The 12,899-nt window shown below is 40.1% G+C and overlaps 1 protein-coding gene across 8 annotated transcripts in view; it reads left to right on the forward strand.

Moving 5' to 3' along the window:
• PCDH7 (protocadherin 7) overlaps positions 1–12,899 on the forward strand; it is an 855,514-nt gene that overhangs the window by 16,922 nt on the left and 825,693 nt on the right. The gene's annotated exons all lie outside the window — the stretch shown is intronic.

Raw genomic sequence — 12,899 nt, forward strand, 5'->3', positions numbered from 1 at the left:
CCCCATCTAAGTTACTTTGCTCTTTATAAAGAATATGTATTGATAAATATCTGGAAGTACACTGGCATTTTCACAGGCAAACTGGGATAAAATGAATTTGATTTACACAGAAAATACTAAATTTCCTGCTAAGTCCTTAAAATGCAGCATGAGACTTGTATTTAGCTATTTGAGTTGTTGCTCATGGTGTGGAATGCACATAAATCACTTTTCAGCATTTTTGTGAGGGCACCGGAGTGTCAGTACAATGCAAAAATGCTAAATATTATTTATATATGGTGAATGAAACAATTTAGTGCATAAGTGATGTAGTTCTCAAACAAAAGTGATTCCTTATACCTGTATATAGCTGTTTATATCTATATAATGTAACTGGAATCTAGTAGGTCACTGAGCAATCCGTATTGATCCATCCATCCATCCATCTGTATACCTGACCTACTGGATTCCTGTTACAGTTTATAGCTATATAGATAGATGGATGGATGGATAGGTGAGTGGATGGAGGAATGGATGGATCAATTTGGATACATCAATGGTCTCCAAACTGTGTCCCTCCAGATGTTGCAAAACTACAACTCCCAGTCAATGGCTGCCTGAGCGTGCTGGGATTTGTGGTTTTTCAGACCCATAGTTTTGGAGATCACTGGGATAGATAGATAAATATGAGAGAGAGAGAGATAGATAGATATGAGATAGATAGATAGATAGATAGATAGATAGATATGAGATAGGTAGATAGATAGATATATAGATAGATAAAGATATGATATGGATGGATAGATAGATAGATAGGAGGGAGATAGATAGATAGATAGATAGATAGATAGATAGATAGATAGATAGATAGATAAAAAAAGAATAAGGAGCAGCACTCTCTGTGATAGAAGTAGAAGGTGGGTGCAAACGGCCATGTAATAGTTTGGTATCAGTATGTGCTGGCCAACTTATCCTTTTTTTTTAAATAGATAGATAGATAGATGTGAGATTAGATAGATAGATGCATTTTAACATGGGTGAATAAAATACACATTTACTTTTGCGCAAACCTTGGAGTTCTGTGGAACTTGTTTGTACTTGGCTTGAAGTAAACAGACCATGACCTGGTCTGTTCTTCTGACCCACTCACTACAATACGCTGTATTGGTTGTATTGCTTCTTCTGTGCAGTTAGATAGATAGATAGTTATATATATATATATATATATATATATATATATATATATATATATATATATATAACTTGGGTAAACAAACACTGCTGAAAGGACAACTGCAGCTAAATACACTTATCCCCATCCACAGGATAGGGGATAAGTGTCTGATCCCAGGGGTCTGACTGCTGGGGCCCGCTGCGATCGCCCAAACGGGCCATGGCATTGCTCAATGGACACGCTCCCCTCCATACAGCTCTATGGGAGAGTTGGAGAGGCACGAACGCTTCATCCCTGCCTCTCCCATAGAGATACATAGAGGAGGCGTTTCGGCCGTGGCGTCATGCTGCGGACGACATGCCTGCTGCATAGGAGAGCCACATCAGAGCCGGGGCCCTGTGCAGGAGAGCGCTGGGGGTCCCAGTGTTTGGACCCCCCGCAATCAGACACATCCCCTATCCTGTGAATGGGTATAAGTTTCATTTACTGCAGATTTCCTTTAAGTAATGTTTAAGGCATAAGTAACATGATTCTCAAACTAAAATAATTCCTTATACTGACCTACTGGATTCTAGTTACAGTAAATAGCTATACAGATTGATGGATAGATGTGGGGAGGGGTGGATGGATCTCTTGCTGTATACAGATTGATGGATAGATGTAGGGCGGGGTGGATGGATCTGTTGCTGTATACAGATTGATGGATAGATGTGGGGAGGGGTGGATGGATCTGTTGCTGAATACAGACTGATGGATAGATGTAGGGAGGGGTGGATGGATCTGTTGTTGTATACAGATTGATGGATAGATGTGGGGAGGGGTGGATGGATCTCTTGCTGTATACAGATTGATGGATAGATGTAGGGCGGGGTGGATGGATCTGTTGCTGTATACAGATTGATGGATAGATGTAGGGAGGGGTGGATGGATCTGTTGCTGTATACAGATTGATGGATAGATGTAGGGAGGGCTGGATGGATCTGTTGCTGTATACAGATTGATGGATAGATGTGGGGAGGGGTGGATGGATCTGTTGCTGTATACAGATTGATGGATAGATGTAGGGAGGGGTGGATGGATCTGTTGCTGTATACAGATTGATGGATAGATGTAGGGAGGGGTGGATGGATCTGTTGCTGTATACAGATTGATGGATAGATGTGGGGAGGGGTGGATGGATCTGTTGCTGTATACAGATTGATGGATAGATGTGGGGAGGGGTGGATGGATCTGTTGCTGTATACAGATTGATGGATAGATGTAGGGAGGGGTGGATGGATCTGTTGCTGTATACAGATTGATGGATAGATGTGGGGAGGGGTGGATGGATCTGTTGCTGTATACAGATTGATGGATAGATGTAGGGAGGGGTGGATGGATCTGTTGCTTTATACAGATTGATGGATAGATGTGGGGAGGGGTGGATGGATCTGTTGCTGTATACAGATTGATGGATAGATGTGGGGAGGGGTGGATGGATCTGTTGCTGTATACAGATTGATGGATAGATGTGGGGAGGGGTGGATGGATCTGTTGCTGTATACAGATTGATGGATAGATGTGGGGAGGGGTGGATGGATCTGTTGCTGTATACAGATTGATGGATAGATGTAGGGAGGGGTGGATGGATCTGTTGCTGTATACAGATTGATGGATAGATGTGGGGAGGGGTGGAAGGATCTGTTGCTGTATACAGATTGATGGATAGATGTAGGGAGGGGTGGATAGATCTGTTGCTGTATACAGATTGATGGATAGATGTGGGGAGGGGTGGATGGATCTGTTGCTGTATACAGATTGATGGATAGATGTGGGGAGGGGTGGATGGATCTGTTGCTGTATACAGATTGATGGATAGATGTGGGGAGGGGTGGATGGATCTGTTGCTGCATACAGATTGATGGATAGATGTGGGGAGGGGTGGATGGATCTGTTGCTGTATACAGATTGATGGATAGATGTAGGGAGGGGTGGATGGATCTGTTGCTGTATACAGATTGATGGATAGATGTGGGGAGGGGTGGAAGGATCTGTTGCTGTATACAGATTGATGGATAGATGTAGGGAGGGGTGGATGGATCTGTTGCTGTATACAGATTGATGGATAGATGTAGGGAGGGGTGGATGTATCTGTTGCTGTATACAGATTGATGGATAGATGTAGGGAGTGGTGGATGGATCTGTTGCTGTATACAGATTGATGGATAGATTTAGGGAGGGGTGGATGGATCTGTTGCTGTATACAGATTGATGGATAGATGTGGGGAGGGGTGGATGGATCTGTTTGAATAGAGATGATAGACAGAATGTCTGAACCTGGGAAAAAGAGCACTGCTGGCATGGGTCTTTAGAAAGCCAATGGGTTAATATGGTGACATTGTGAGAAAGATGTGTTGAGATAAGGGCTTAGTGCAGCTAGGCCAGCTGTAAGCTCTTTAGTTCACAAGATTTCTATGCAGGCATCAGAGAACAGATAAAACCCAACACGCACACTTTACAGCTATCATCACCTGGAGGATTTTCCACAACAATTCTCTTCCCAGTAAATGTTGTGTCGGTAAACGCTGGAAGGTGTGGGACGTTTACTGCCTGTTCAATAACCGTACACTGTACGTTGCTTCTGTATCTGGCTCTTTGTTTTGGTTAATATGTTATTGTATTATATATCATAACCATAAAAGAAGATTTCCCTTGTGCTGGAGGCAATTGGAAAGTTACAGCTTGTAATTGTGGTTTCTGTTTGGCTTCTGTGACATCTTGTGGATGACAGGTAGCGTCAGCCTTTTCTTTAATAACACGCTTGATATCTTGCCTGGAAGGGTATTGGTTGGTGGAACCAGAAGGAATCAGTTTAATACAATTTGCATAAGTGACTCCGCAAGGAGCATATTGTGCTGCATTTACTGTAAATGCACCTTGGTATCACCTATGGTTTTGTAAGTTATTTTGTAGTGTGGTTTTCTTTCAGAAAGATAGACTAGAGATTAGATAGATAGATAGATAGATAGACAGACAGATAGATAGATAGACTAGAGATTAGATAGATAGATAGATAGACTAGAGAATAGATAGATAGACAGATAGATAGACTTGAGATTAGATAGATAGACAGACAGACAGACAGACAGACAGACAGATAGATAGATAGACAGACAGACAGATAGATAGATAGATAGATAGATAGATAGATAGATAGATTTTAGATTAGATAGATAGATAGATAGATAGACAGACAGATATGAGACACACCTGATATCCTGGCTGGAATGGTATTGGTTTGTGTAACCAGAATGAATCAGTTTAATAAATGTTGAATAAGTGGCTCACCAAGGAGCATTTTATGCTGTCTTTGCTGTAAATGTATCTTTGTATCTCCTCTGAGAGAGAGAAAGAGAGAAAGAGAGAGAGAGAGAGAGAGAGAGAGAGAGAGAGAGAGAGAGAGAGAGAGAGAGAGAGATGAAATGGATAGATGGATAGATAGATATGCGATAGATAGATAGATAGATAGATAGATAGATATGAGATAGATAGATAGATAGATAGATAGATATGAGATAGATAGATATGAGATAGATCTACATGCTTGATATCTTTCCTGGAAGGGTCTTGGTTAGTGTAACAAGAATGGATTTGTTTAATACAATTTGCATAAGTGACCCCTCAATGAGCATATTGTGCATCATTTACTGTAAATGTACCTTTGTATCACCTCTGGTTTTGTAAAGTAAGTTATTTTGGAGCATAGTTTTGTTGCAGATAGATAGATTGATAGACTAAAGATGAGGTTAAATAGATACGAGAGATAGATGAGATAGATAGAGCGATAGATAGGAGATAGATATTAGATAGATAGATAGATAGATAGATAGATAGATATGAGATAGATAGATAGATAGATAGATAGGAGATGGATAGATAGATAATAGATAGATAGATAGATAGATAGATAGATAGGAGATAGATAGATAGATATTAGATAGATAGATAGATAGGTAGGTAGATAGATAGGAGATGGATAGATAGATAATAGATAAATAAATAGATAGGAGATAGATAGATAGATAGATAGATAGATAGAGTGATAGATAGGAGATAGATAGATAGATAGATATTAGATAGATAGATAGATAGATAATAGATAATATATAGATAGATAGATAATAGATAGGAGATAGATAGATAGATAGATAGATAGGAGATAGATTGGAGATACATAGATAGATAGATAGATAGATAGATAGATAGATAGGAGATAGATAGATAGATATTAGTTAGATAGATAGATAGATAGATAGATAGATAGATAGGTAGATAGGAGATGGATAGATAGATATTAGATAGATAGATAATATATAGATAGATAGATAGATAGATAGGAGATAGGTAGGAGATAGATAGGAGATACATAGATAGATAGGAGATAGATAGATAGATAGATAGGAGATAGATAGATAGGAGATAGATAGGAGATATATAGATAGATAGATAGGAGATAGATAGATAGATAGATAGATAGGAGATAGATAAATAGATAGGAGATAGATAGATAGATAGATAGATAGATAGATAGATAGATAGATAGATAGGAGATAGATAGATAGATATGAGATAGATAGATAGATAGGAGATAGATAGATAGATAGATATGAGATAGATAGATAGATAGATAGATAGGAGATAGATAGATAGGAGATAGATAGGAGATACATAGATAGATAGATAGATAGATAGGAGATAGATAAATAGATAGGAGATAGATAGATAGATAGATATGAGATAGATAGATAGGAGATAGATAGATAGATAGATAGATATGAGATAGATAGATAGATAGATATGAGATGGAAAGATAGATATGAGATAGATAGATAGATAGATAGACAGATATGAGATAGATAGATAGATATGAGATGGAAAGATAGATATGAGATAGATAGATAGATAGATAGATATGAGATAGATAGATAGATAGATATGAGATGGAAAGATAGATATGAGATAGATAGATAGATAGATAGATAGACAGATGGGAAATCTATATGACTGACTGTTCTTTAATGTGTCCTATCAGGAAGATTGCCCCATTCTGGTTCCTGTTGTCCTTGTGTGGGGAATATATAATGGGAAATTTACAAAACTCATTTTTACTTTCTTTCTGTATCTTATAGCAAAAGTAAAAAACTGAGTGCTCCAAGCACTATTTCATATCCTTACATGTTCTATCCTGAACAGGGGAGCATGTTGTCCCAACTGGTATCTTGTTGATAAGGTGACTTTTGGGTTAATTTGGTAACATTCCGTTTCTTGTGAAGAAAAGAGGCCCCTCATAGGTTCATTCTGTCGATAGGAATAATCAATGTGGCCAACCTGTTCTGGGCCGTCATCCTCAAAATCCTATAGCAGTGGTCCTCAACCTGCGGACCTCCAGATGTTGCAAAACTACAACTCCCAACATGCCCAGACGGCCGTTGGCTGTCCGGGCATGCTGGGAGTTGTAGATTTGCAACATCTGGAGGTCCGCAGGTTGAAGACCACCGGCCTATAGCATCAGCAGGGTCACTTCTCTTGTTTCATGCCCTTCCTAAATCTGTGTAATGTTACAGTAATTACTCTATGTATCTTACATGAATTATATATATATATATATATATATATATATATATACAAAGGAAAAATCTACATCTTTCAATGTTTTATTGTTTTCCTATTTTATGTACAAGTCCCTGCACTTTTTCTTGTCGTCTTTTCGTTTATTTTGGCTTTTGAATGTTAGTCTTGAGCTCTCGGTACAATATCTAATCACGGACATATTGAGCTGAGATAAAATATTGTTTTGATAAGGTTTTCATATCCGGAGAGGTTATCGTCTACCTGCATTAACTAATTGTCTTTGTGGGAGATCTCACAACCTGTCTGCTGTTTCGCCGCATACGTATTGTGTAAGACTTTGTTCTCTTTTTGTTTGTTTGTCGTGTCTTACATGTCTGAGTGGGCAAAATCGCATTGGGGACAAATTGAAGTGTTACAGCAAATGTGAGTTTTCGAGTCGAGTAAATTGTCTTGTTTAGAAGGAATTCTATTTAATATTGTTTGCCATGGCAACGAATAGCTTGGGTCATAGATCCTTTTTACTTTGCCATTGTTGACAAATTTTTAGCTTTTTTTTTGGTGAGAATGTTATACAAAGGCTGCAAAATTCTGCCTTTTAAGGCTCTTTTAGACTGTTGTGCTGGTTAATATAGACTTGATATAATAGAAAAAAAAGTGCTTACACTGATGTAGCTAAAAGATGGGGTTGCCAGGTATGTGCTTCAAGTGCTGAGTGCTCAGAGGCAGGTATGGCATTCCAAATTTTAGTAACCGGTTCCCCATGTTTCCCCTGACTTTGAGTAGAAACTATGAATGTATCAATGTTCTGTTCCTCCTGTCAAAGAATTAGTGCCAAAATACTTACCAAAAAGCGGGAGTGGTTGAACCACTAGGGCCACCGCTTCTCTCCGGCTTTGTGAATCACTATTGGTTCCCACCTTTACTTCGAGTGGCACAAACCACTTATCCAGTACTTATTAGCTGCTGAATACTACAGAGGAAATTCATTTCTTTTTGGAACACAGTGCTCTCTGCTGACATCTCTGTCCATTTTTGGAACTGCCCAGAGCAGCATATGTTTGACTTTTGGGTTAATTTGGTAACATTAAGTTTCTTGTGAAGAAAAGAGGCCCCTCATAGGTTCATTCTGTCGGTAGGAATAAGCAATGTGGCCAACCTGATCTGGGCCGTCATCCTCAAAATCCTATAGCAGTGGTCCTCAACCTGCGGACCTCCAGATTTTGCAAAACTACTCTGGACAGTTCTTAAAATGGACAGAGATGTCAGCAGAGAGCACTGTCCTCGTGATGTCAGCACAGAGCTCTGAGTTCCAAAAAGAAACAAATTTCTTCTGTAGTATTCATCAGCTAATAAGTACTGGAAGGATTAAGTTTTTTTTTTTTAATAGAAGTAATTTACAAATCTGTTTAACTTTCTGGCACCAGTTGATTTAAAAAAAAAGTTTTCCACCAGAGTACCCCTTTAAAGTGTAACTGTCACTTGAAAATACCCCCCTAAAACTATGCCCACATTAAGTCTGTGCACATTTGTAATGCTGCCATACCTTTAAAAAAAAAAAAAAAAAAAAAAGATATTGACATTGGGGGCTTTGGGCACTCACTTAAAAAAAAAAAATTTTTAAAAAAAGTTTATTGTCAATAAAGGATTTGAGGATTTGTTAGTGCTTCCAGAGGCAGCAGCTTCTCACACTGTCACTGTTCACTGACTCAGCCTGCCTCAGCTACTTGGGAGAGCTTAGCAAGGCAAAGTCATCACGTAATGTCACGTCATACATAGCCTCCTTGACCTTTGACCATGTTGCGTGTAAAATGTCTTCAGGCGGGCCCTTGTCGTGCTACATCAGTGGGCGAAGCTACGTCATCATGCTGGCATTGTGGAGATGCTCTGTGGCACTCAATGCAGAGAATTTCTTAGAGTATCTTGTTAGAGGTGCAGTTTTTGCCAGAGATTTCCGGTGAGTCGCACATCCATGTTCGGCAGGCCAAGTATTTGGTGCCCTGTGTCTAGGGTATCTACAACACTGTAAATGATCATGACATGACTTTAAACTGTTAATGTGTCGATGTAGCATACATGCTTATCAGTGCTAAAGCTACTTGTAGCGTGGTGAATCGGGGTTAAGAGTTGTCAGCTGAATGGTTGTCCATCCAAGTTCATGTCATCACCACCATGAGTTGACCGTTTGCACTACAAAATTTTAATTTGCTCATATTTCACCCCAATGGTTTAATGGGATCCACATTTAATCAGAAGGACAAGATTCTGTTCAGGTTTTCCAGTTCGGCAGAGCACAATATATATATATTACACATTATATAATATTTTGGCTTCACAATGTCATTGATAGAACAAACTGAAATTTTGAAGGATCTCCAGTCACTGATAAAATGTTCACTTTATGAAGTAAACATAATGTTTGTGTCAGAATTTATCTGGATAGGTTCCACAACCAGGAGGCTCATGGTGTCATAGTGTGCTTTTCTGTTCAGGGCACATATGCGTACTGTGAGATTTCTTCACCAGCCATCTGGGTACAATCGCTGGCACGTCAGTAATGCTGAAGAGAAAGAGATATGGAACTCTAGTTAGCAAAAGATAAAGCTGAAGGAAAATAAATAAATAAGTAAAAATAAAAAATTAGACTTATTAGCGAATGAAATAATAAAGAGAAATAAATTGAAAATCCAGCAACTCACCACAAAATGCATTCAGTGAATAACGGCCGCCATGGATATCCGGGATTTAGTGGGAAGCTCAGAGGCTACAAACCGGTGAGTTTCATGCAATCAGCACTTCTTCCAGCCCCAAGGGATCTAGCGGGAAGCTCAGAGGCTACAAACTGGTGAGTTTTGTGCAATCAGCACTTCTTCTGGCCCCAAGGGTCTTCCCCAAGGGATCTAGCGGGAAGCTCAGAGGCTACAAACCAGTAGTTTCGTGCAATCAGCACTTCTTCCGGCTCCTAGGGTTGGTCCCAAGGGATCTAGCGGGAAGCTCAGAGGCTACAAACCGGTGAGTTTCGTGCAATCAGCACTTCTTGCGGCCCCAAGGGTCGTCCCCAAGGGATCTAGCAGGAAGTTCAGAGGCTATAAGCTGGTAGTTTCGTGCAATCAGCACTTCTATCGGCCCCAAGGGTCGGCCTCAAGGGATCTAGCGGGAAGTTCAGAGGCTACAAACCGGTAGTTTCATGCAATCAGCACTTCTTCCGGCCTCAAGGGTCGTCCCCAAGGGATCTAGCGGGAAGCTCAGAGGCTACCAACCTGTGAGTTTCATGCAATCAGAACTTCTTCTGGCCCCAAGGGTCGGTCCCAAGGGATCTAGTGGGAAGCTCAGAAGCTACAAACGAGTTTCGTGCAATCAGCACTTCTTCCGGCCCCAAGGGTTGGCCCCAAGAGATCTAGCGGAAAGCTCAGAGGCTACAAACCGGTGAGTTTCGTGCAATCAGCTTTTCTTCCGGCCCCAAGGGTTGGCCCCAAGGGATCTAGCGGGAAGCTCAGAGGCTATAAAATGGTGAGTTTCGTGCAATCAGCAGTGCTGATTGCATGAAACTCACTGGTTTGTAGCCTCAGAGCTTCCCGCTAGTTCCCGGACATCCATGTCGGACGTTATTCACTGAATGCTTTTTGCGTTGAATTGCTGGATTTTCAGTTTCTTTCTCTTTATTATTCCAGTACTGACTCTATGGACTCCTTTGTACCACCGCCTATTTCAGTTGCCCTATTTTTGAACTGTTGTGACCATTGGTTTTTGTCTTTCTATATATCCTTTTGATTGCTTTGGGTGTTCTGGTTAGGTGCCTCCAACTGTTGCTCTCTTCATTATCAGTATTATTAGCAAATGGACAGCTGTAGGTTAGGCCTGTATTGAAGTCAAAACAAGACGGGTACATACTATTGTGAAATACTATACAGTATATGCTATGTGGGATGGTTATAGGACAGTTATCGCTTAGTTAACATTTGTGAAATTCCTGAAGAGCCTGCACATTGTTCATGTTTTACTTTCCCAATGTCAATCCTCACACACAGTTCAAGTCAGGGGGGGGTCCACCATAATTCATGGAGCCGGTTAGCTAGATCTTGAAACCAGCAGAATATTTGGAATTGTATTGGATGAGATAAAAACTCTATGGGGAAGATTTATCAAAACCTGTCCAGAGGAAAAGTTGCCCAGTTGCCCATAGCAACCAATCAGATTGCTTCTTTCTTGATAAAAATGAAAGAAGCGATCTGATTGGTTGCTATGGGCCACTGGGCAACTTTTCCTCTGGACAGGTTTTGATAAATCTCCCCCTATGTGATGCTTTGTAAGGCACAATATATAGGAGATCATGACGGGAGATTTATCAAAACCTGTGTAGAGGAAGAGTGGTGCAGTTGCCCATAGCAACCAATCAGATCGCTTCTTTTATTTTTCACAGGCCTCTTTAAAAATGAAAGAAGCTATTTGACTGGTTGCCATGGGCAACTGCACCACTCTTCCTCTACACAAGTTTTGATAAATCTCCCTATGGCCTTTTCTGGGTTTCTGTATGATGTTGGCTGTATACAAAGGTATATAAGGAGCCCATAGAAGGGCTTTATTATAGAGACAGCACAGACCAATTATATAGTAGTATATTTACATCATAAATAAACTTCAAAATGATCAGGTTCCTGGCTCAATTTATATTTATATATTTATATGTAATTCATATTCTAAGATTAAATGTTATCGCCTTTTCACAGGATGGAGAATTACTCATGGATAGGTGGAAGTTAGGGTTGACACCTGGCCGGTATTTTACCGGCACGACCGGTATTTAGGCCAACCTGACGGTATTTTTATATTAAAAATACCGGCCATGCAACCAATCCAACCAATCCTCCAACTCCCAAAATGTTGCACCATGTACTGTTGCAAAACTACAACTCCCAGCTAGCCCGGACAGCCAACGGCTGTCCGGGCATGCTGGGAGTTGTAGTTTTGCAACAGCTGGAGGCACCTCTGGCTGGGAAACACAGACCTTTACTATATACTACTTTATAGTCCAACACGCTGGGAGTTGTAGCTTTCATTTGGGGCAGCTGCTGAGCCACAGGGTGTACCAGGGCATGCTGGGAGTTGTAGTTTTGCAACAGCTGGAGGCACCTCTGGCTGGGAAACACTGACCTTCACTATATACTACTATATAGTGCAACATGCTGGGAGTTTTAGCTTTCATTTGGGGCAGCTGCTGAGCCACAGGGTGTATCAGGGCATGCTGAGAGTTGTAATTTTGCAACAGCTGGAGGCACCTCTGTCTGGGAAACACTGACCTTTACTATATAGTACTATATAGTCCAACATGCTGGGAGTTTTAGCTTTAATTTGGGGCAGCTGCTTAGCCACAGGGTATATCAGGGCATGCTGGGAGCTGTAGTTTTGCAACAGCTTGTGGCACCATTGGTTGGGAAACACTGACCTATACTGTATACTACTATATAGTCCAACATGCTGGGAGTTGTAGTTTTCATTTGGGGCAGCTGCTGAGCCACAGGGTGTATCAGGGCATGCTGGGAGTTGTAGTTAGTAACTAACTGCAACTCCCCAATTTAATAAAAAAAAAAAAAAAGTGATCAAAAACTACAGATTGAGGCACAAAAAATAGACCTCATACAGGCCCATATAAGGAGAAATAAAAAAGGTTATAGGGGTCAGAATAGGACAAAATGTGTATTCTGTGATGTCACCCATATATAATTAATTATGCAAATTAGTATGGCCGGTATTTTTTTTTTTTTTTCAGGAAAGGTGGCAATACTAGTGGAAGTCCTAGTGCAATAACCCCATTTTTTATTTGTCACCAAAGTGAATGGAGCAGCAATGCACAAGCTCAACCGCCTTCCATTTATCATTTCTGGGACTGTAGACCAAGCATGCTTGTTGGCGCTCTATTACCTAAGGGGACAATTGACCCCTGTCCAATCAGCGAGTTAATACATGTACCGTGAACATTAAATCTTAGGATGACACCTTTAAAAATGTCCAGTCCTTACTTATTACTATTTGATTTATGCATTTATTATTTATTTATTTATTTGTTTATTTATTTATTTACTATTTATTTAATTATCATTTTATTTTTAAATTATATTTTTCCATTTCATATTCTAAAATT

Source organism: Hyla sarda, chromosome 1 (assembly GCF_029499605.1).
Source record: "Hyla sarda isolate aHylSar1 chromosome 1, aHylSar1.hap1, whole genome shotgun sequence".
Classification (NCBI taxonomy): domain Eukaryota; kingdom Metazoa; phylum Chordata; class Amphibia; order Anura; family Hylidae; genus Hyla; species Hyla sarda.